At 42.9% G+C, this 25,877-nt stretch overlaps 1 protein-coding gene across 6 annotated transcripts in view; it reads right to left on the reverse strand.

Moving 5' to 3' along the window:
* The window catches only part of HTR2C (5-hydroxytryptamine receptor 2C), a 4,576,123-nt gene that overhangs the window by 3,034,368 nt on the left and 1,515,878 nt on the right, over positions 1-25,877 (reverse strand). For 4 of the 6 annotated variants that reach the window (XM_069612885.1, XM_069612882.1, XM_069612881.1 and 1 more), the window contains one exon: positions 21,366-21,505. The exons of the other annotated variants lie outside the window; for them this stretch is intronic. The gene's annotated coding sequence lies outside the window, so the exon portion shown is untranslated. The remainder of the gene's footprint in view (positions 1-21,365; positions 21,506-25,877) is intronic. 6 annotated transcript variants of the gene reach the window in all.

Consider the following 25,877-nt stretch of genomic DNA (forward strand, 5'->3'; position numbering starts at 1 on the left):
ACTCCCTTTGGTTCCATTATAAGATAGTATAAGGTAGAATTTCCAGGAACCATTACTAATACTATTGTATGTCTTATATGTATTAAGATTTGAGTAACTGTTAAACACAAGAATATTTGAATTTGTAGCAGTAGGCCAGATTAACACTGCCTAGCAATGTAGATATATGTATCTAAACAGAACGATATGTGAGTGTTAGGGTGTGCAGATTTTTAAAGGTGATAATTAGTGTGTAGCCAAACATCATAATGCTTTAAAAATGGGAAATGTGGAAACGATGGGGCACTCAGCATTGCATGAAATGAAATAGCTGGGTCACTTGCACATTTGTGGTAAGGTGTGATCCAAGGTGATGCAAAGTTAGAGAAATGTGATGCTTATGTGAATTCTGACTCTATCACCAGTGTGGTTCTTCTCTTGGCCTGATCTTTTCCTCACTTCCTTCAGCTGTGCCTGTGTCTTCTTGTCCCTTCTATGTCTCTGATCACTTTTTCCTTTCCTCTCTCTACCCTTACCATTTCTACACCCCCTCCTTCTTTACCTACTTGTACTCGTAATCTTTGTTCCTTTGGCTCTGTATCATTTCTCTCTTCTCTTCCACCTATTCCTACATGCTCCTCTTTGTCTTTAAATGTGGCTGCTAGAACCGTCCATTCTTCTTTGGTGTCTGTACTTGATCCCATCTCTCCTCTTTGTTCTTTTAGTCCCACTCGTAAAACTCCTCAGCCTTTGCTTACTTCTGATCTAATCTCCTTCTGCTGTCATCTGCATAAAGCTGAGTGGCACTGGAAAGAACCTAGATCACAGACTGATCTTGCTGCACTTTAATCTTTCCACTCTTCTTTTGGCTCTGTGTCACTTTCAGCAAAAAATAAATTGTACTTTTCAGATCCTGCTGTTTCTCTTTCTCACCACCCTTGTCGTCTTTTCCAACTACTCCACAACATCCTATCTTCTAAATCTCCTGAGCCGTCTCTCCTTTCACCTCTTTCTTCCTATGACTTTGCTAGTTACTTCACATCAAAAGTTTCTAATCTTTGTGCTACTTTTGCTTCTTCTCCCACTCTTTCTCCTTCCTCTTCTTCCAGTTTACCTTCATCCCCATTGTTTTTCTTTTACGAATTCGGATACTTCTGCCCTTCTTACCTGTGCTCATCTAACAGCGTTGCCTTCTGATCCTCTTCCCTCTTCTCCTTTTCCATATGTCTATCCCCATCTTCTTCCTTATTTTACTTCACTCATGAATTCTTCTCTTTCTATCTCATGTTTCCCTGCTATCTTTAAGCATGCTCGTATTCTCCCGATTCTAAATAGTGGACTTTTGACCCTTCCACTCCTACTACTTTTTGCCCAATTTCACTTCTTCCCTTTCTCTCTAAAATTGTTGAGCGGGCTGCATATGCCCAGGGTGCTAGTTTCCAAAATCTTAATTCTCTCCTACCACCTCTCTAATCTGCATTCCATCCTTCTCATTCTACTGAGACTGTTCTTTTGCATGTCTCTAACTCTCTTCTCTCTTCTCGCTGCTTGTCATTCTAAGCTCTCCGCTATACTTATTCTTCTCGATCTGTCTGCGTCATTCAATGCTGTTGATCACACTCTTCTTCTTTCCTCTCTTTCTTCTTTGGGTATTACTGAGTCTTTCCTTGAATGGGTATGCTCCTATCTTTCTCAGCAGTCCTATTCTGTATTCTGACACAACTCTCCCTCACTTCCTCTTCTCTACGGTATCCCTCAAGATTCTGTACTTGGTCCTCTCCTTTTCACTCTCTATACTGCCCCACTTTCTGCTCTTATTTCTTCACTTAATCTTTCCTTTCATCTGTACGCAGATGATACACAAAGCTTTCTCACTTTTTCATCCTTTGACTCTATTCTGCACTCCTCTGTATCAACTTGCCTTTCTGCTGTCCAAAACTGGATATCTTCTCATTTTCTACACCTCAATCCTTCTAAGACTGATGTTCTGTGTTTTCTGGCTTCAACTGTTCCGTCTACTCTTACTCCACCGTCTCTTTTTTACTCCTTCCTCTTTGCCCTTTCCTCTTCTACACACAATTTAAGGGTTATCTTTCATCCCTCGTTTTCCTTTAAAATGCATATCTCTTTTATTTGGTCGTCCTGTCGCTACGTCCTTTTTAACATCCGTTGTGCTCGCCCCTTTCTGTCATTTCATGCTACAAATTGTCTTCTGTTCTCCCTGGTCTTTTCGCGTATAGACTACTGCTCTTCTCTTCTTGGCCTTCCTGCCTCACACCTTCTTCCTTTCGGATCTGTTTATAATTCTTCGCATCGTTTTCTCTTCTCTTTACCTTTCCGCTCCTCTATTACCTCTTCTTTACTGTCTATTTCACTAGCTCCCCTTGAATACCGTCTTCGCTACCATTTTCTGTCTATTGTTTTTAAATGTACTTACAGCTTGGCTCCTCCTGGTCTTTCTTCGTTAGTCTCATTCTATTCTCCCTCTCAGACTCTCCAATCACAGAATAGGCTTCTTCACACTGTCCCCAAACTCCCCTGTACCACTTTCCGTTTCCCATCTTTTTCCCTCTTGGACCCTAAACACTGCAATGCTCTCCCTCTCTCTATCCGCTCGTATTCATCTCTTCATATTTTTCAATTTAGTCTGAAAGCTCATCCCCTCTTCCTTTGTTCTACTTAGTGACTTTCTATTTCTTTTTTTGCATTATCATGTAAATTGTACAATTTTGTAACAGCACTTTTTGCAAAAGGCGCTTTATACATTCAATAAATGAAATGAAACAGTGTTCATAGTCTTACTTTTTATATCTCTTATACTGTTTTTAAACCATTGCTAACTGTAGGCACTGCATCCAATGGATTTGTCGTGTAATCTTCACGTTTGATTGCATTGCGCATTCCTCCTGGATGAGACTTCACAGTTTCTAGTGCCAAAAACATGATAGTGTTAATGTTATGTTGTTTGTTATTCTCTGCCTGATACAAAGAGATAGTAGACTTCAAATACATTCTCAGAGAGTTTTCTAAATGTGCTCTAAACATATGTTTGAATACATGCACATTCTATGCTGTGGGCCTCATTACGACCCTGGCGGAAAGTTACCGCCAGGGCCGTGACTTTACCGCCATGGTGCTAACTACGTTAACACCATGGCGGTAAGGGGATTTACCGCCCCATTCCGACCTTGGCGGGGCGGTAAATCCCCAATCCCCATTTACCCTTCCCCATTCCCATTTTTGCCCCATAGGGCATAATGGGAGTGGGGAAGGCGTTAATTACGCCACCGTAAATTACGGTGGCGTAATTAACACCAAGTTCCCTTACCGCCATGGATTTTTACACCCGCTAGAAGCAGGTGTAAAATCCGCCATGGCGGAAAGGGAACTCGTGATTGGCGGTAAGGGGTCGGCGCAGCTAACGATGGCGCTAACCCCTTACCGCCAGGGTCGTAATGAGGCCCTGTATCTAATTTGACAGTTGATAAAAGTATTGATTATGCCATTTTTGGCTGCATGATATTGGAATGTCTGTATTGTAAGCATTTTGACATGTTTAAATTATCCACATTCCTAGAAAATTGTGGAAAGATTGGAAAGTATGTTAATTTGCTGTTCATTTGTGAACTAAAATGGCTAAGGGCCAGATTTATTTTCAGTGTAGGTGTCCTTTTGTATGTAATACTTATATTATCTGACAGAATTCTTCGAATCATTCGGTGTGTGCAAAACATGCCACTATTTGAAAAGAATGTCGATTCTTCCCAGATTACGAAGACAGTTGTGATTCTAATAATGGCACTGAGGTGAGAACTATGCGGGATTCTTTTTTTCATTCAAGTCAAGTTAGCTTTGCCCTTGTCCCCCATCCTCTGACTGCTCCAAACACTGTGCTGTCTATCCCAGAAGGACTATTACAGCCTTCCTGTCATCCTCTTTTCTGCTGGTGACCCAACATCAAACAATTGCATCCAATTCACTGCCCACGATGTGTCTGACAGAACCAGTCAAGAAAAGTATGGCATTCCATATATCCAGTGTATAAAACATGCGAATAGGTCTGGGAGGGATAACACTCACCTCTGTGCTATTAATAGAATGACCATTGCCTGTCGTAAACTACAACTAATTATCAATCTAAGGTGTAACATGGACGCTCTCATTATGTAGACTTCAAAGTACACTATGCCAGGACCAACATAGAACCATGCACTATAGGCTTACATTAAAAGGAATAAAAGGTACCCGCATTAGCTCAATCGTCAGATCTGAGAATATCTTTCAAGTGGACTCCTGCCCAAAAAGCCTTCAAAGACATGCCCCACTTGTGTAATGGGCTGGGAAACATTCCATATCAATACCGGATTCCCTCATTTCATTCTTAACACATCTAACAAAAGCGCGGCAGGAAAATGGTTTGAAAGGTTTTCCGTAACGTGAGGAATAACGTACGGCCACATTTTTTCACCTTGATCGTGGCTAGTTCATACTGCTTAAAACATTGCACCAAACACAATTGTGGATTGTTAGGAAATGACCGAAAGTCAAGCACTTTCGACCCAGTCTTGGTACGGCTTTTGCAAAAGGAAACCCCAAAATTAGTAAATACTCGTGCTTTAAGCTCCAATGCTCAGACATCCGCAACTAAATGGACGGCAACTAAACACAGCATCATCACGCCCTTGCAGACAACTGTTTTAAGGACAACTGGACATTTGCTTGTCATTTCTCAAGGCAAAGTGTCTGAAATACCGAGCCAAAGGGGGTGGCCATTTGAACACCATTCAGAAGGAGACAGGCCAACCGATGTTCCCCCATGGGAGTTGGAAATTGCTGAGAAATAGAGATTAAAAGCGCGTTAAAAGGATGACACTGCCAGCTCCGACCAAAACATAAGTGCGTCTACCACAGAGGCCTGATGGGGATCACAATCCCACCTATAAAAATAGTGCACCCTGTATTCCCATAATGATTGAAACAACTGCAGTGTGCTTGGAGCCCCGAACAATTGGATAAGTGACTAAGCCGAGAAAAAAATGCCCCGTCGGGCCCATCTCTTCCCAGAATCTGCCACGACATCAGAAGAAGTGGACCATTATTGAAGTGTTGGGATCTGAAGGATATCGGGGAGAGCAGGATGCATTCATGGAACATCCACCAGAAGCACCAGAACCAGTGTATACCAAGCTTGGGAGAGCCAGAAAGAAGTGAACAATACCAGACAGGCCCTTTGAGCCTGGAGGACCCTTGGGATCAGCAAAAAGGGGGAAACACATACATGACGTCTGGAATTCAGGATGAAGAAAGGCATATGTTGCCACTGCACCAGGATCTGACTTCCAGCTGAAAAACAACAGGAATTGTGCTGTGAGACGGGGTGAAACAGATCGATCTGTAGTGGGCCCCAGACATCTTGGAGACTTAGGAAGACCCTTAACAGTTTCTGGATATCCTTACCTACCCATGACCAATTACTCAAAAATAAATGAAGTGTGCCACACAATGTCATATGAGCTTAGTTAAGGGGAAGAATACCCATTTTAAAAGAAGCCTTGTCTGAATCACAGCGATATACTCTGCCACATTTTCCTCTTTGTGCCAAGAAAGGGTTCCTGCCACGTACCTCCCAGAGCTAGTTTTGGGTGGTTGGACCAGCTGTTGCGGTTTGTAACTGCCACAAATGAAAGATGGAGCTTGGCTAGGCGCGCAATCCCTGGTGAGCCTGTCTAGCATAGAGACCCATGGCTGGAATCTTTTTTTAGTGAAGTTTTGGCCTTGTCCAGCAAAGTGAAAGTAGAAACTACATTTTTCATTTCCTTCACCAAACTGTCCCCAAAGAGAATTCCTTCTGATTTTTCCCGTGCTGTGCCATCTGCCAAAGCCCCAAGTTTCAGATGAATATTTTTTTGTTGTTGCAGGATGCCTCATCTACATTCCAGAAAAATTGGGGCACTGGTATTGCCAACCAAACATAGTACTCTTTGTGTCCAGCCCAAAAGTACTTCGACGTCCAAGGGTTACTTGGTTACCCTGGCCTCCTCTGGTAGATCTAGAATCTTCAGGAGGGGTCCTATTTAATTTAACATGCGATCCTGGTACAAGGCCCAGGCTTTATCCACTCCCTTAGACACATCTTTGCCATGGTGGGAAAACATGACGGCAAGTTTTGGGTCAATTTCCGGGACCTAATGTTATTTATCCACCGTGGAAGGCCTAGAACACTCAGCCTTCATGTTCCTTAGGGTTCCATTTTCCAACTTCCTTCTGGGGAAGTGCTGTGCAAACCCCAAAACATGAGGCTGGAAGAACCATTCCATTGAATAGGGTTCAACATCCCAAATGGATTGAACATTTGCTCCTCCACGTATTCTACTACCCCTGAGGTTGCAGGCTCTCCCTCCCTGTGTAAGTATCACCCATTCCTCTGTGGTATTGATCTGTCAATAGTAGGGAAGAATTAGAGTCTCCCAAATCTGGGTTCCATCTTTCGGCCCCAAACAACATACCTAGGGCTCAAAATATGTCCCATTATTTGGATATAAGCCATTCCATCTGCTCGAGGGCCTTATTGCTGTTTCACAGACTTCTGACATTGATCCCCATGTACAGATCTCAGTACTGGGGATTCTTGACTGAAAAACCCCAGTATGTCCTCAAGGGAATAGTGCTATTTGCACGCCACTTTCCATGGCCTAGAGGGTATCCCCTTGTCACCCTACAATCTATCACTGGCATCATTACCTTCCAAAGACACTGATGCCCCACAACCATTAGCCATATGCCATGGCTTCCTGAATGGCAGCCCCCACTCTTGGCCAATGGACTCCCCACAGGTACGTGGTACAGTCTGTCCAATAAATGCAGCCATTTGAGACTGCCATTCAACAGCCTGTCTGCTTGTTTCTGAGAAAGAAGGGGGCATATTTCACCTGGTCCCATCTTTCCCGGTGGCCATGTCCACGTTAAAGACTTTTAAAATTAGAGGCGTGTTAACATGAATCCTCTTTCTTGAAATTCACAGACCTTCCTAAGGTGCCTTCTACATATTCCGGCAATAGTAGTTACATCAGGTCCGATCAATCACTACACCAAAACGATCCCCTGTGGCCAGTCAATGGTTGGAAAAGGGAGACGGAAGGAGCTCCTGGGGAAAGTCAAGGGTTGGAAATGGGGTATGGGCATGGGAAAGGTAGTCAGGAGCCTACTTAACAGGGTCCTAAGTTTACTGCTAGGAACTGAGAACATGAAAAGGTACCGAGCCGCCAGCTCATTATAATGTACGCAGACTGCTGAGCACCACTTTGTGCTGTACTGTACTCCGTTCACGCCCCCACCATCTAAATACATTACCATTCAACTTCATTTAGAATGAATTTAAAGGCAATACTTATCTTCCTGTGTAGCAGCAAGAAAGGAGGACTACAGGAGGTACAGGAATCTTTATGGGACAGACAGAACAGTGATTGGAAGAAGGAGAGAAGGAGGGACTAAGGCAAACCAGGATGGCAGCAGTAGATATTTTTCTTACTGCTAACTTGAATAAAGAAAAGATCTCTGCATAATAGAATTCTCCATGCATTGCCTTAGTATCCGAAAGTTTTGGTGATTGGTGATAATGTATTATATGATGTGATTATGCCTCAATATTATTTTTGTATGATTTGGTTCGTAAAGATGTTCCCCTAGGTTGGCACCTTTCCTTAATAGGAGCATTGGTCCACACCCACTAGATGAGAGCCATGCTGTTATGGCTTGTTGAGATTCTTTATTGTATGATTGGCTGTGCTGTTGTATTTCATATTAATAAATACAGCATACAGTAATGCCATTTCAACTGTTTGGGTTGTCAATGCTGGTGTGTAGGAGGGAGTTCACTGCAGTTGGTTAATGGGCGTTCTGACTGATTTTTGTATTTTTTATGTCTATTTGTAAATCCAAAAATTCAAGATAATGTAGTCATTTATATTTTTTATGGATTATTATTAAAGTGTTATTCATGTGACACTCGAGTGTGATCTAGGCCACTAAATTGTCATCTATAGAGTGATCTCTAACAAGGACCTTGTTTTAAAATGCATAGAGAGTTGAGTGATTGCGATGTTTTGGCATGGGATTAGAGGTGCCCCATGAATTACAATTGGATCATTTGCTTTTAAGGTAAATTGTAGCATATACATAAGAATATGATTATGTGCTTGAGGGACACAATCAAAGTTAGTACACTACTGCTTATATTCCCTGCGCACAGGCCATGTTTGTACAAAGCTGAATGGCATCCAATGCAGCAAGAGCAATTTTTCTGTCATTTCAGTTTCACATTCTTTCTTAAAACAGCTTTTTTGTCTTTGTACCCCCTTGCCCTAATCATTAGTTGGGCCTAGCGGTAAAATGCGGCAGTAATGCTATTGGCGCTGCATTTACCGCTCCACCCAATCTTGAGTTGGGTGGAAAGTGAGAGGTTTACCTCCTAAAAATCTCCCCTTTCTGCCCGTTTTTGGCGCTATTAGCACGCTCTTATTGCGCCGGCGCTAATAGCGCCAAGAAACCCCCATTGGGTCCAATGGACCAAATGGGAATGAGGATTTCCCTCCCACCCGCAACTCTGCATCTGGTGCAAATTGCGCCAGACCAAGTTGCGGTCATGCTAATAGCATTGGACTGTCTCCTTGCTCAATTAGCACCGGGATAGCGCCCAACTCATGGCGAGGCCCTATTTGTCTTAGTGGCCATTGACGAATTCTGATATCCTATCGGTAATGGAGTTCATCCCCCTGCTAGTAAGAATATAAAGAGAAAATGTGAAACCTGTTTTGTAAATATTTTGAAAAAGGTATGAAGTGGAAATCGGTGGATAGTAATTGAGCAGGTCTTGCTTTTTATTGCTGTTTAACAGACCTCCATTGGTTGATTGTTCAGACATTCATTTCATGTTCATTGCCCTCTTAATTGGCTGCAAAGAGAGACCATCAAAAGTCTCTTGCCAAGCAGTTTTTGCTCACTAATGGTGAGTAACCCAGGACAATGCCAACACATAACTATTAAAGGGGTGCAGGTTCCACACAAGTTTAAAATGAATTATGGTGAAGAGATAAAACACCAACCCATAATATTTTAAAAATAAAATATTATATATGTTTTAACACATTTAGTACTTACATTTACGTTGGTAAATAACAGACACAAACTAACATAAATGACAAAACCTTCTTGAAATAAAAAAAAGCACGCACAGTCTTTACACCAAATATTTCGACTGAAGTCAATGAGGGGCCAAGTAAGTATGAAGAGATGAGAACATTTATAAACATGTTCTTAGTGTCTATGAAGATTGTTTCATGTTCAGAGGAGTTAGCTCAAGGGCTAAGCTAAGGCACTATTGGAATAGGCTACATTGAAGTAAGAGGATACAAATAAACAGTGTCTCTTAGAAGATTTTGTGGACATTGTGGTGACGCAGGTTTAATAATTCACAGTGACAGCCCAAAGTCACATATGCTTGTATGTGAACAGCCGATAGTGTGTCTGCAGAGGATGGGGGAGACAATAGGTGTGATATATTTTTAGAGTAATGCTTACATTATCTGAACTGCTCATATATTTGAGGCAGCGCCAGAGAGTTTATGGTAGATGGGTAGCAAAATGGAGTAACACAAAAGGTTCAGACAAATAGGAACGTAGCACCAAAAGGTCACATCATGATAACAGAAAATAAATACACTGTGAACAACTTCACATTCAAAACCACAGGAACCACTTATCAGCGCAAAACAAAAGAAACAGGGAAAGCAATCTCCTCACCTATTATCAAATCACAAATTAGCAAAAATGGAATGTTTGGTAGGAAAGTGACTATAATCAAGATGGGTCTATTAACATGACACCAACTGACATCAAATCATGCAAAATGGGACTGACCAATAACCACACAAAAGGAAAATAAATGAAAATAAAGTAGATGGCAAACCCTGTAAGTGAACCGGGAGGGCAGTCAATCACAAAAGGAATAGACTGACACAAAACGAGCAAAAGAAATACCAGGATCAGATGACTTTCAAAACATCCGGGACTTCTATTGCTGGAGTGGAGAAGGTGGCCACATGGCCCAAGTGCAATGCATTGTCCCTCTTGACGTGCACATTTTTTCACTTTCGATATCTTTCCTGAACTGCCCCATAAACCCAAAGGCCCTGATGTTCAAAAATGTTTTCAATTGGACATTTTTTTTTTGTAAATCAGGCACAAAAAGAGTCATGGAACACAAACTCGTCAAGGGCTTGTGGAAGATTGAGGCTGATGTAAGGTCGTCCCATCACAAGTTATCCATTTGAAAAGTGACAGCTGTCTTAAAAATATGACATCATGCCTACAGAAAGGGACTACCATTCATCACTTTAAGGTTCAAGATCAAAGTATATGCCAACAGTGGGGCACCCCTCGAGTGGTCAAAAAACCTGAAGAAAATCACCAGAAACAAGAAAACATTGACACATAGAGTGGAACTATTTGCAAATGAAAAAAATCTGAAATCCCCAACTGGGAAAAGAAAGGTCAAAACAATATTATCCATAGGTGTATGGTCCCGCAAGAGGTCTCAGAATGTGGCTCTTTGTGTCATACTAGAGGAGAAATACCCACCTGTAAATTATTCTTGTCCTGCCCATAAGGACAGTCCATTGCTGAAATGCCCAGCAAGTCTTCTCCAAACAATATTGTCAATGGCACCCACAGGGTGTCTCTGCCTTTTTGCAGATCATCATTGAGGTGCGGCAGAGGTGTAGAATTTCGTTATGCACAGTGAGCAAAGGATCCGCATCTAGATTATCCAGAAAATGTAGGGAGAAACCCCAAGTAATAGCCAAAGTGTGAGTGCCCTATTGTGACAAATTGACTTCTGCCCTGCAGGAGTACAAGGATGAGACGCTAAAGCGACCACTCAGCCCTCACACTTGAACAAACGAAGCGCCAACACTATCAGAAAGGTAAAACAGACACAGTTAAGAGATATCACCTTTGCCTTTTGTGATAACGTGGGCTGAGGGAAGTCTATCGTCTCAAGAGTAGTGTGAATGTGGTTCAGTAGCAACCCAAACAGCGAAGTATAACAGTCCAAAATAAAGCAATGCCCAATCAAGGTTCTGTACAACTCTAATCAAGCACACCATGTATAATAATAACTAACTAGAAAGCACTGTAAAAATCCATCCCTGTAGAAAGAACACAGAATATGCAAAGATAGAAAGGATGCAGCACTGTGGGTAGTGAGACAAATAAAAGTCCACAATCTTCAAAAGCATATGTCTTGATCATGCAAAAGGGATTAAGGTGACCTATCCAGTCTCGTGGAACCAAAGTTGTACAAGTGGGGCAGATATCAATAAATAATACCTTAGCAAATGTCTTGGCCGTTCAACAGCATCGAACCAGGCATTTTGGTGTAATGTGCGGCTTTGTATCGGGTCAATGATTTGGCAATCGTGATGGTATAGTGGCCAGCTGGGATAGAAGCATCATCGAACAAAGTTTGCTACAGTCTTGAAGCGTCTACTCCAGCTACGTGTATCGGGCGGTCACCATGTTCAGTCGGCAATTGAAGTTTGAAGTCAGTTCAACTGGACCAGGATGTGCAGGCAAGTTGAATCAATGCAGAGGCTCAGAGGTTGGTCTTCGTGGGACACCAGGATCTTGTTGATCGATGAAGAAGTTGATGCTGCGAATGGTGACTCAAGCACTGCAAGGCAGCAGGATTTTGTTGGTTTGAGCCAAGTCAGTGACACACTTCAGCTGACGTGATGCTGCAGCAAGTGAAGATTAAGCTGAACAGCAAACAGTATTTCAAAGAGCAATCAATGCCAAAGGCAGCTTTGAAAGGCCCTGGACGCTCGCTCCACTACGAGCACACTCAATTCAAAGCATGCAGCAAGCCACATTGAAAACACAGTGATTTTGGCTTGTCTGGCTTTCTGGAGCTGTGAGTCCCACTCCAGCATCTAAAGGGCCAAATGTAGTACGTTCCTCAGGCTCCCAAACACAGGGGAGGTTGGCACATACTTTTAAGGGACCTGCAACACAGTTAGGTCCCAGGCAGCAGGGTGGCTGGCAGAGATATGGTCTTGGTCCCGGAGCAGAGTTCACCTCAATGGTCCCTGGGGATGGCTAGGGGACAGACCTCACCACTTCCTGCCTTTACCTCACAACTAGAGGACTTTAGCATGATTTAGTCTCTCAGGAGGGTCCAGCAAAATCTTCTTCCAGGCTTGGATTCCAGAGATGATTCAAAGAAGTTGTGTGAGAACCCTTTTAAAGGCAAAAAGCCACTATGTAATTGAACTAAAGCTACCCTGCCTTAGTTTTCCAATCCATGTTCTTAAAAGACGTGGATTTTGCCCTTCTGAAATCACACCCATAGTGCTTTGCTCTAGAGGAAGCAGAGGGGACAACAAGGAGAGCGAGAGACAGAGAGATCAAAGGTGGAAGAATCTTCCTCAAACTGTACAGATCTCTTCCCCAATACACTAATACTGCCCCATTACGTTCTCAACAGAATCAAAGACCTTTAGAAATACAGTATCCTGGTGTGGGGCATGGCCGTTTGTGAATGGGTGTTACTTTTGATTCCTGTTCCGAGGCCAGTCTCCTGTGGAGTGGCTGTACCTGTGGAAAGGGGGTTACTTGGACTTACAAAGGAACAAAGAGAGGCAATCCCCAAAGCTACAGTCCTGCCAGTGGTCAGGGAAGTCTTGTCTGGAATGAATATACTTCACCTTCCACAGCTGAGCATGGGCCACAGTATTTGACATGTGTGATATCAAATTAGAAATGACTGTAATGATAATAAGTAGTGCCTTGCACCATGCCTTAACCAAGGCATAATTTTAGTCTTAGATTTTACCCTGCCACGTTCATGGGCTATTTATGCTCATCATAGTTTTGGTACAGGGGAAAATATTTAAATGTGTCCTCTGCACTGCAGAGACTTGGCTGTCATTGCACTTATTAAATGGGCAACTGTGGCCTCTAAACCTGCACTGTGCCACTGGTGGAGCAGTGGCTGCAAATCAGGATACTGATGCTGCAGGACACAGATACACACTTTGCTTTTGGCATGGCGCTTATGAAAGGGGATCCGATGAGCAGATTACCCTTTCAGAGATGAAATTACCGGCATCATTTTATTGATCAATAAAAATTAAAAAAAAAAGCTAGGACTTTCATACCCTTGCCAGATGGCAATTCATCACACCTCTACTGGGAGCAAAGACTAAAAACCTGTTTGATGTGATGGTGCCCTTCAGGGGGGTCTAGAATTATGTGTTATCTCTGTGTGCCATACCAGGGGAAACAAGTCTAACTGATCAAGTATTTGCATTTTCAGTATGGTTTGAGCAGATCCAGTTACAAGATGGGAGATCTGGGTTCCCACTCCTGAGCAAGTATAAATAAATATAGCATAAAAAGTATAAGGTTGTGGTGGAAAAGGAAATGCGCCCATTGTGAATGAGCAGTTCTGGTGTGGGATCGGCAGAGGAGTGGTGGGGGTCAGAAACAATGATTGCCCTTTTCATCAATGGCTACCACAACACTGGCATTTCCGCTACTGCAAAGTGGTCAGATTGTGATTGTCCCTGGCTGGGCACTACATATTCTGCAGTGAGAAAGAATGGAGCAGCTGAAGGGCACAGGATCATTGTTTGGTCTTTCACGGAAGTTGCAAGGAGACCGCATGCGTTAACTGGCAATTAGTATAACTTCAGGCTAATTCAAGAATGCATGAATGAAGCTGATGCAGACAGCTGCTGATTAATGAGCGCAATTATGTAAATGAGTGCACCACTTCATGCAACGTATTCAGTCAAACAATTGAAAATTAAGTCAAGAAATCTGTGTTTTGACACAATTAAATTCCAATGACACGTCAAAAAACATTGATTACAATTCTTACATTCGAAATTGAAGTAAACACGCATTTCTTGCTTACAATGGCATTCCACGAAGCAGATACCTCTAAAGAAACCCTGCAAGGAGAGCAGATATGATTGACGGGTTAAAGAAACGAAATATGTAATCGTGTCAGGACAATTTTGTGATTGATATAGTGAAGGTGTGCTAAAACAGCACTTCCCATGTACATGTGCTTAAAATGACTGGAAACTGTCATAAGAAGCGATACACCATCATTGATTGATTGCATGGAGGCTAAAGATTGGATCCCCTGATTGCCCCACCAGTCACCCAGAGATGTTACACAATCAGTCATGGAAATCATCTTAGTTCTGGCGAATTTCTAGGTTAAAAAAGCCCTCATTTTCCTAGTATCAGAATTCCGAATTCTTGGCGGGCTCCTTGGATGACGCAGCAGCTTCAGAAATGCTTCCGCGTGAAGCTGAATGTTGGCTGGCTGCAGTGCAACAGTTGAAATAGCTGGCCGACGTGTTTAGAAACATTTGCTCATTCAATTACTGATTTTCTCTCCCTACACACCAAAAGAAGTTAACAGAATCCGTGCGGGTGCCGAACCATCAGAGAGGGACTAACAACACTCTACCTTTTGACTTGGAGATTGAATGGAAATCTGAATGGAGTCAAAGGTCCCATCCCTGCAGGACTGACTCACACTTTAAACTTCTGAGGGTAAAATATTGAATGGGAATCGATCGTTTGGGTCATAATAAGGCCTCTCATTTCAATATCTAAAATACTGGATTAATCATAATATAAAATGTGATACTGTAATTGTTATATGACTGCTGTTATTATTATCCAATAGTACTGAGGGGATATGCCCCCAGGTGGCTGGGCCCACCCTATGGGTAACAGCCCGCCGCCCCAGTTAAGGGCCCAACCGAGGGTCCCCTAATTACGTTGGTGGCCCATTACCCATAGGGTGGGCCCAGTCACCTGGGGGCATATCGCGATTAACACCCGTGTAGTGCACTACACACGTGCTAAATGGTTTTAAAAAAATATATATATATAGTTTTTCTCAATGTACAGAGCCCTCTACCATTTCCATGGCGGCCACAAGGGGAAAGGAGCATTGGCAGTGATTCCCCCCCCCGCCACAATCAGGTAAGTGGGATGGAGGGAGAGGGAGCAAAATAAAACGGGGTTGACAGTGGAAGGAGCCAGGCGGCTGTGTCAGCCCGCGTTCCTAGCCACCTGATTGGCTGGCTCCCCTGCCAAGGGTGCTAATGATATATATGAAAAAGTCTAATGGTGAGAAAAAGCCTCTTTGCGCTCTGTAAATCCGGGTGGGTGCTCGCTTACACTGATCACCACAGTGTGATATATTATTTAAAAGAGAGAGCCTTTCAGTTGAACTCCAGGGAACAAAGGACAATCCAATGCAAGTATATCAAGATGCACAAAGGACGAGGTATCTCGTCCTTGGGATTACCTCCCTGTTGCCAAGGACGAGATAGCTGGTCCTTGGCACTTAAAGGGTTAATGAAGAAGAACATGTTAGAAGGCATTGAATGATGAAATACTGAAATCACCAAAAAAGGCCTTGGCACTGGGGGGGGGCAAACCCCTAGCAGTTAAAAGGTTAAGGTATAAAAGAAAGCATTGATTACACATTAGTCCCCCACACATTCACATAAAAGACTTTGTACAAAACACCCGTCTAAAGAGATACATGTTACTAGCATTCAATCTGTGAAAAATACTTTATAATAATGGCATTCAAAGAGGTGTCCCATAGAGAACAGGCATTAACACTATTTAGTGAAGAATAACAAGCACATACCAAGAATGTTAAATCATCTCTGTCGGAAGTCATGGGCAGTAATGAAGTACAGTTACTACGCCAATTGGAGAAGAAGTATCAAAAGAAGGGCATTAGTAAATGGTGGGAAGAATACTCCCTATGGAAATATTTGGATGTACAAATAATCCTTAGGTGGTTGTGATTCCTCACCATTCCTTCTTTGAAAAACTAGATCCTGTGATGCTACAAGAATGGGGTCACCAGCCAAAGAATGCACATATATGCTTCTGACTTTGTTGGCAAAATATTCCAAATCAGATTGTGTAAAAGCTTTAAATATGATTGAAGAGGTAGAAATTAAACCCTAAGAGGGAAGAAGGCAGAAGGTTACGGCAAAACCTGGAGACTAACCTTCTGATATAGGAGGAAGACATAACATTACAGAAACAAAGATAGTTTTTGCATGATAAACAGGATTATGAGACAAGAAGATTATATACCTTTAAACATAGGTCTGATAAGATGCTCACAGAATAACGTGAATAAGCCAATATTAACAAATTTGGCCCGGACTACTCATCTTTCAGCATAGATGGAAATGTTAGCAAAGTCTCGAGGGAAGTAAAAACACTCGGTTTTTACCTCGATTCTACCTTGTCTTTCACTAAACAGGTCAACTCCCTAGCCTCCACCATTGCCTACACCTGTAAATTGATAAGAGCAGGCAAGCCCTTCCTGTCCAATACCAGTTGTCTAATCTTGGCTAGAGCCTTAATACTTTCCTGACTCGACTATTGTAATGCCCTATACAGTGGTGCCAATAAAGCCACTACCCAAAGACTCCAAACTCTACAAAACAATGCTCTTAGAGACGCATTAGGCATAAAGAAGAGGGAGCATATCTCTTCTATTAGGCGGCAACACAAATGGCTCTCCACGGATAATAAAATCCACCTAAAAATGATCTCCTTGACCCATAAGGCCCTAAACAATGCTGCTCGTAGTTACTTGACAGACAAAATAAAAAGAAAAACATCTAATAGACCCATGAGACTCGTCAACTCCAATTGCCTGGTAGTACCCAGATTTAGACTTGCTAAAATCGGTGGTGCAAGCTTCCCTGTGAGAGCTGCCAACTTGTGGAACGCTTTGCCACCCAACCTAAGAGTAGACCAACACTTCCCACACTTCAGAAGGAACTTCATCAAACATATTAACGCTAACAACGACTAGACACCTGAACCTTCACAAGTGTAGCCCTACTTAATGCACTCAGATGCGTTAGTAACCCTTATGTTTATAACTGCTAACTCTGTATATTGCTAACTGTACATTCATGTAAATACTGCAACCGCTAATTGTACATTCATGTAATTTTGTAATATTGTAAATTCATTCATGTAACATTGTAACATTGTAAGTCTTGCATATACTTGCTGCTGCGCCCGGTAACCTAAGGGTCTGGAGCGCATTATAAATAAATAAAACAAACAAACAAACAAACAAACAAACAAATGTGAGGAGATTTCCATTATGGATGATACTCATCCTGATGCAACAACCTCAATGGTTCCGAGTCAGATGATTCCAATTGTGGCAGTGAAAATACCTTGGTCAAATTTCGTTGTCTGCATTAGATGAGACTCCTATACTAGGTTGGCAAATCAAACAAAAGAGGGAGGGGAAGAGGGTGATGAAAAATGTAAAAAGAGTAGCATGAGTGCCAGAGAAGCCGTAAACAAAAGCAATACAGAGAAGGGGACAGAACCACACCCACTGGGAAGCAGAAATCAATGGAAATAATTAATTAATCGCCAACACGATGCAGGTGGTAAACCTCTCAGTCTACGGCTCAAGGAGAAAACAAATACATATATTAAAAATAGTATTGGTTTTCTGTCCCTATCAAGAATATTGATATGTGGTAACACTAATAGATTTTGATAAATTCATGCCCAAATTAAAGCGTAAGACTTTTTTGCATGAATCCTAAAAAATCCCTGAAATCCTTATCTCGTCAGGGACATACTCATCTAATTATTCAGGATTTGCTAATACTAGGGAACCTAGTTGAGTTGGATGATACATCTATTAATAATGAAGAATTTACTACATCAGATTTAGTGCTGGAGGACTTTCATATTAAAACAAAGTGGCCTCTGAAAAGCAGACTACAACGTAAATCAACATGTAATCGCATAATCCAACCAGGGGGTTTCCTGGAGGCTTTTCAAGATCTCGTCATTGAGTATCTGGAGAAAACCAATTCACGAACATCGCCCATTGCTGGCAACATAACTAAAAAAGAGCACACAACCCTGAAGCAGCTTAAAAATAATACAGACATTGGGCCTCATTACGACCCAGGCGGTAAGTTACCGCCTGGGCCGTGACTTTACCACCATGGCGTAAACTACGTTTACGCCATGGTGGTTGGCGGACTTACCGCCCCATTCCGAGGTTGGTGGGGCGGTAAGTCCCCAATCCCCATTTACCCTTCCCCATTCCCATTTTTGCCCCATAGGGCATAATGGGAGTGGGGAAGGCGTTAATTACGCCACCGTAAATTACGATGGCGTAATTAACTCCATGGTCCCTTAGCGCCATGGATTTTAACACCTGCTAAAAGCAGGTGTTAAAAGCTCCATGGCGCTAAGGGACCTCGTACTCAGGCGGTAAGGGTCGGCGCTGTTTACGCTGCCGTAAACCCCTTACCGTCTGGGTCGTAATGAGGCCCATTATCATCAAACAGTCTGATAAAGGATTATTTTAATGAAGCAGAATTTTACTATTGATTAGAGGCTGATCCTACCAAATCCATTAAAGAACATCTCAAACTCTTTCCAGAGAAAAAGGCTGGTTTGGTGATCCTGGATCAATGACATTTCTACTCCTGGAGTTCCTCATCATGGCAACTATCCACTTCCTCGCCAAATGTTACTTTGTTTAGACGGTGAAAACACATGAATCCTGGCTGTCTTGCCTCTCTGGAGCTGTGAGTCACCCTCTGGGTTCTAAGGCACGTATCATCTGAGTACTTGGGATCCCATTGCAAGGGAGGATGTCATGGAAGTAGTGTGACTGACAGAGATGCAGGTCTTATTCTAAATGCAAGTCACCCCCAATGTGCTCAGGGGATGGGTTGGGAGCAATGCTCACCTCTGCCTTGGACACGCAGTCACTAGCAGAGGGCTTTGGATAATCAACAGTTGAATTCATTCTTCCTGAGTTGTTTATTCCAAAGTGAATCAAAGAAATAATGGCAGACCCCTTATTCTAAAGCCAAAAGTCAGATTCTTTGTCCCCCCGTGCTGAGTTCCCACTGTCTACACTAACCCTTCCCCTTCACTTGTAAATAGCAATGAATGTCCTTTTGGTGTGCATCACCCTGGTATGAGGCTAGTCCTTTTGAGGTGAGTGTGCCCTGTGATGCCTGCTTCCAGGTCAGCTCCTGCTGGGAGGCTGTTCTGCTAGAGAGATGTGTTACCAGAACTCCCAGCCTGTCTGACCAGAATACACATAGCCCTTCCAAAGCTGAGCTGGGCTGACACATCTGTGATATCCATTTGATGTGGCTTTAATACATATGAGAGATACTAGCTAGCATATATATAAGCTCAGGAATAGTTTATCTGTAAACTGTACACCTGCCACCAGGATAGTTTTGGGAATAGGGGTGCATATCTTAAATCAAGAACCTGTGCTGCAATGACTTGTTTGTCACCACAGCAGTCTGAAGCCACCGGTGCCCCTTGAACCTGCTCTAGCACTGTGCTAGCAGGTGACACCAGAGAGTAGAAAGGGAAGAATGCATACATCAATGTGATACCCTAAGCAAGATCAGGAAACGGATTCAGTGGGACACAGGAGTAAAATCTGCTTTTGGCATGGATTTGGCTGAACGGAGGGTTCTGGTCAGCAGACCACACTTTCTGAGAGAGAATCAGTATATTTTTTATAAATGCAAATAAAGAAACACGGCTTCTACACCCTTACCAGCTAGCAATACTTCACAGTAACACTACCATCACCCTTCGATCTTAGCCTCTCTAGCCAGACAGAGTCAAGACAACCAGGAAGAGAGAGCGAAAAAGAGAGAGCGAGAGAGAGAGAGTCTCCTGGAGCAAACCAGAGTAACTGCCAATCTGTTCCTGCGAATTTACTTACCTCAAAAACTCACTTGTGTGTTCTCTAGTAGGAACGAAAGACACCCAAACAAACATCCTGCACCACACTCCAGACTCATTATGGCTATAGGAACTCTGTATCCTGCAGTAGTGCAGTGTGCAAAACAAGTTCCTTCCACCTGACTTCAAAATAGTTACATGACATTTAACCCCTGGGAATAAGAATCATAAGAATCAGGGGAATACCCTGAAAGAATCACTTGAAACGCCTTGGGAAGCAGCACTAAAAAAGTGATGAACCTATTATGCACAAGGTCTCCAACCAGAAGAGGATGTAACCCATTAAGGGGGATCAAAAAGACAATCAGGATGATCACCCGCTTATGAAAGAGCAGTGTTCTAGAGATAGGATGTCCCAGATCATGTTAGCAGCCAGGAAGTGGGAAGGAGGCAGAAGTTAACTGAATAGGATAGCAAAAACCTGAGAGAGAGAGCTGAAAAGCTGTAGCAGGCTATATCATACACATGGGCAGAGACCACATACAAAGGAAGAAAAATAGCTAAAAGCTGCTGAGGGCTATATCTCAGACCATGACTGCAGCCACGAATTGATAAATTGAAACCTTGGCACCGCGGTGCGTCGCGGGTAATAGTATCACAGTGTGATAAAATCCCTAAGAAAGGGAGAAGAAATGCTTGCTGAGATGATTCTTCAAATGTATCATCTTTAGCCCAGGACGATGACCTGTGGCTAGAGTATGAACAGATCAATTCGTAAGAATGGTACCATAATGGGAGAAGACTTGCTTGCTCGTAGGAGTGTGTTACATCATACTGTTACAGCGTCACAAGCTACATTTGCCAGGGGTTGGGGACCACAGGGAAGAGCCATATCACTGCCAGCACTGTGCTAGCAGGTGACACCAGAGAGTAGAAAGGGAAGAATGCATACATCAATGTGATACCCTAAGCAAAAGGAGAGGAAATACTTGCTGATATGAAAGGTGATTAAGCGAGTTGGCGCTATATCCCTGGTACAGATAAGATAAGATAAATGCTCACCTAAAACATTGAATCAAGGTGTCTCTGGGTGCTATAAACTCGAGACTATATGACCTGGGCCATTTGTGTGCATCCATCCTGACACTTAATTTAGTTATTTTTCGTGAATTTGACTGGCCCCTTATGGTAACAGGTATACATCCACACCCTTCCGTTTGTAAACAAAGATGTTGAACTTCATTTCTGACATTGATGTTTTAATGATCGTTCATCACACCACTGATGTGTGGAAACTAGTGGGGAGAGAAACTTACAGCCCGGGACTTCCTGCTTTTATGCATATATAATAATAGCCATTAGCAACCTGGGAGGCGGTGCTGTCCAATCAGGATGCTCGGAACACAGGCTGAATGCTATGGTACAAGCCTGCGTTCCGATCAGCCTCGGTTGCCAGTGCCCCTTCCCTTCCTCTCTCCACCTCACCTTAGCAACCGTTTCCTACATGGGTGCTAATGCTTTCTTTTTTTTTTATTACAAAAAATGAAACTTACCTTTCCTGCACAGCCCAGAGCTGTGCACTGCAGTCAGTTTTTATGTTGATGATGTCAGAGTCCTCAACACTGAAAATGGACTTCGGCTTCCAGCAGCACTGCACAGCACCATGCATGGCAGGAAAGGGACGTTTCTTTTTCTGAAAAAAAAACACAACATTATTACCCATGTAGGGAACAACACAGGAGCTAATGACGATATGCCCCTTGGTTGGTGGGCCAACCCTGTTGGTAATGGCACCATGGCACTCGTTAAGGGATCCTCGCTTCGCTCGGGCACTTAACTTGACCAGTGGGCCATTTCTGAGAGGATTAGCCTGCCACCTAGGGGCATATCTCTTCAGTGGCACAATAGGAAAAGCTAACATAGCAGAAATTAAAAAAATAGAATGGGGATCTATCATTTGTATTCCCAGACTCTACTATTTAATCAAGTAAAAACAAAAATGTAACTATCAGATAAATCAAAATGCTCTGGTGTCCCACTAAAAGCCCTGGGCTTTTGCTACGTTATCTACCCTCCACCCCATATACTTCTTGATTGTACGGTCTAAGAGTTTAGTGTCCAGCCAAATGCTGGTGTTGTTCACAGTCTGCTCCTTGGCTATACTCGTAAACTCAGAGTTATAGGTCCCAGTCACTTGTAGCCATACTCACAGTCCCATGATTAAAGGGCCTGGCTTGGTTCATGACTTTACAAACTCTGGAATAAAGCATCCATATTGCTCCTTAACTTTGCTTACCCAAAACCACTTTTTCCCCTGGCTTTAGGATATGATTTGGCATAGATATTCCCGCCCTCTAGCCACGGGTCACCCTCCTTGGCTGATTATGAAGATGAAACAATGTTGCACTCTCCTATCAACACTCCATTCTTCAGCTTTGCTCAGGGTGTTTGTCAGGGTTTGATTTTATAACCCAACAGCCATATAGTGCCTTTCTAGACCAAGCTCCCATCTGCTCTTTACAGGGGACTGCTCTCTGTTAGAGTCTGAGATTCAATTTTGCTCCAGCGCAAGTAGGCTCTTTGCTTCCCTTGCTACTGTTGTTTCATTTAATTTCTATTCATGTTTCTGTATATCGACCCAGTCGAATACATGTATGAGCACCCCGTGCATGTATCCCCTACCATGTGATATGATATGTTGGGCAAGAATGTGACACAGGGTGTCTAGACTGATGGATAAGAAGACTGTCTAATTTAAGGTTTATAAAGAATAGCATGGTGGAGTCACAGAAGGGGTCTTCCTCCATAGTGTCTATTTTTCACATTTATAAAGCGCACAAACAGTCCAGAGACCCCTGAGAAGTAGGGTTTACATCTCCTCTCCCCAGTGATGCCAGATAAGATTTGGGCACCACTATAGTCTGCCTTAAAAAGGAGGAGGAATCCTGGCACAGAGAGCAGGCATTCACTTCGAGATGGACTCAGACCCCCACACTGCACCGTCTCCAGGTAGCAGACAATACTGGCCCTTACGCTTGTGTAGGCCTGCTTTTCCAGAATGCAGGGTCCCCTACATGGCTTAGGATGGGGTCACGAAGCACCTGCCTTCAACACAATATTGATATGAGTGCTTATGATCTGTGGACATATTTAATATCCTGCCCTAATCAAATGCTCTGAACGTATTTACCACCCAGATACAGCCCATAGCCTCCAGGAGAGTTATGTGTCAGCCATATATTTATTAGTCTTCATTTGAGGTGTCTGGCCAGAAGATGACTGTGTTACTATATAACGAAGAACTCATATGCACTATAAATAGAATATTGGTAGAGTGAACATTTGAGTAAGCACAAAACACAGAGTATAGCACACTGGCAGCATGCTGGTCTTGGAAACAAGACCATGCAGAGCAACAGAGGTTTGAATCCCAGATCCGCACTTAGAAACCGAACACAGGTATGGTATTAGGCACGTTATTGTTAAGGAAAATTCTCTAGAATGGCTAATTGCCCTTACCTTTTGAGTCCCTCAGCAGCTTTGGTGGATTTCTAGGGCTTAATTGCTTTACCTGATGAGAGTGTGAGCCTTTTTTCCCACTCTTAAATGTGTTTTGCAGTGTGTTGTACATTTGTATGCTCATGGACTATGGAGTCTCACCCACCCCATAGGCATCATCGTTGTACTGTGTGTCACCCAGCACCTTTAGTGCAGTGACACACGATTGTCTTTTCAGACTTCCCATTTTAAACTCCATTTTCTGGGACTGACTACTGTCTCCCAGAACATGTAAAGTGACCATTGATTTTACTAGTCTTTATAAATTTACAGACCCAGTACACCCTATCTTCCAACAGAGTACTGGAGGGGTTAATAGTTATCCCTTTTTGTCTGATTCTCATGGAACATTCGTATGTTCCCCTTGCTCTAAGATTTGGCTGGTGGCAGTGGTATCTACCATTTTTTTTCTACCACAGACTATGAAAATAGCTCTTGGTACCATTTGAGGCTATGGTGGTAGCCTCAAACTAAAACCCGGTAATCCACTTTTATTTTAACTTGGTTCCGGTCAAGTTTTTTTGCCATATCTTTTTGTAAAGTTCTTTCTAGTGTTTGGTTCCTTTGTTCACCGTCCTTTGGCGGGTTTCTGCACAGAATCCCTCCTTAGGCACCTGGGTGTCTGGGTGGACAGGATGTGAGGGAGGGGTTTGAGGTTTTATTGGCTAGGTGGCTGCCCTGCCAGGACAGCCACCCTGCTGTGTGATTGACAGCCAGGCTGTGTGAATGGTGGATTTGGTACATAAAAAGCCTGTCTCTGGGACTGGAAGGCAGAGTCGCCACTGGAACGAGAGAACCAAGGAGAAGCTGAAGGAAGACGACTGCTGCAACTACTGGACACCCGGTGAAGTCCTGCTGCAGGTCCGAATCACCTGAAACTTCGACGACAGAGGAGGTCTTCATGGAATCTTCTTGGTGGGAACAACCAACTCACCAAACACCAGACACTGGTCCTCATCCTGGTCAAATTTACTGTGCATCGCTGAAGTAGATTGGATAGCCAGTGGGAAGAGAACCAGATTGGGTTTTAAGGAGCGCACCTTTTATTTGTCATTTTGCTCCGCTCCTGGCTTCGTCCCTGGGCAGTGCAGGACCCTCTAGCCATCCTCCTTCTTGTCACGACTGAAGCTACAGGAACCGCGAGCCTTCAGGAACTACAAGAAACAATTGCCTCCGCTACAGCATTCTTCTTCTTTAAAATTACTGTACAAATTCGGTCGCTCATTCCGTCCGACCGTGGTGAAAGTGCAGGAAATCTCTCACCTCTCCAAAGGCTTGTCTTTCTATTCTCCTTTAAGTAACTTTTCCTCTGACCAACTTCATTTTGAACTCTTGGCAAAGACTTAACCGAGAACTACTTTGAACTGTGTGATCCTCTACAAAGACTCTGAACCATTAACAGTGTCTCAGGCCTATTGACTTGAATCCTAGATGTAGCAGCCTTTTCTAGAAAGCCCTGCCTATAACTTGTTGGTGCTTTTGATTTTGGATAAACTTGTCTTTCCTCCCTTTTAAATTGCTGGAGTGCCATTTTGCTCACACTTCATTTTGAGCTTAGCTTGTCCAGAATTGATTGGGTGTTGTTGTAGTATATTAAGACTGTGATTTTCTGCTGCTTTATGATAGTGAACTGTTTCATAAATGATGGTGTAAATAAATGTATATTCTTTTACTCAGAATCCTTGAATCAGTGTTTGTTTGAACCATAGTAATGTTTGTCCTTTGTGTAATCTCTTGCACTGCTCACTTTACTCTTGAGATAAGTCTGGCTGCTCAGCCATCACTACCACGTTACTGTGTAGTACAGGCTTGTACCAAAGGTGAAATTGTACTTACACATGTAGTCTTAATTGTATGTAGTGTTCCCAAAGGGTACTGCACATGATTCTGCCTAACAGTTATAAAAACGAAATAAATAAATAAACACAACGTTGATACAACACCATGACCGGTGATTGACTGCTGAATTGCAATAGCGAGAAAAGTAATAATGCTTATTACAAAAAGGGCCTCAGCTGAACATTGTACCCCAGAAAGTGTTGTATTTAAGAGAGACAGTTCAATCAACACTGCTGTTAAGTGCTCTAGGTGAAGTAAGCAGGCTCGCCTATGCACACAGGCTACACACCTTCATGCAACATATATTATACACATGGAATCCAGCTCAGAAAGATTACACCGATTTCATCTGCTCCACTACAGCAGTAGCTACATGGACCAGTGTCTGGTGACTGATCATATGATTCGATTATTAGTTCCAATTAACTCAGTTGTAGGTTCCGCCTCTATAAACTGACAAGGATAGATAGAAAAACTGAGTTCTGTAAAAATGGCTGCTGCTGTAGGCGGCATTTCAGAGCACTTTTCAAGTTGACAAGGCGATCCATGATTGAGCGGAATCCTCCAGAAGGCACCTATCGCCATCTTTCTTTATCAGGGAAGTGGGCAGAATGTCTTTCAGATGAGGAAGAAGCAGCTCAGGCCAAGGGTATTGAGGCTTGAGACAT

This window comes from Ambystoma mexicanum, chromosome 5p, assembly GCF_040938575.1.
Source record: "Ambystoma mexicanum isolate Mex_15411 chromosome 5p, UKY_AmexF1_1, whole genome shotgun sequence".
NCBI classification, from domain to species: Eukaryota; Metazoa; Chordata; class Amphibia; order Caudata; family Ambystomatidae; genus Ambystoma; species Ambystoma mexicanum.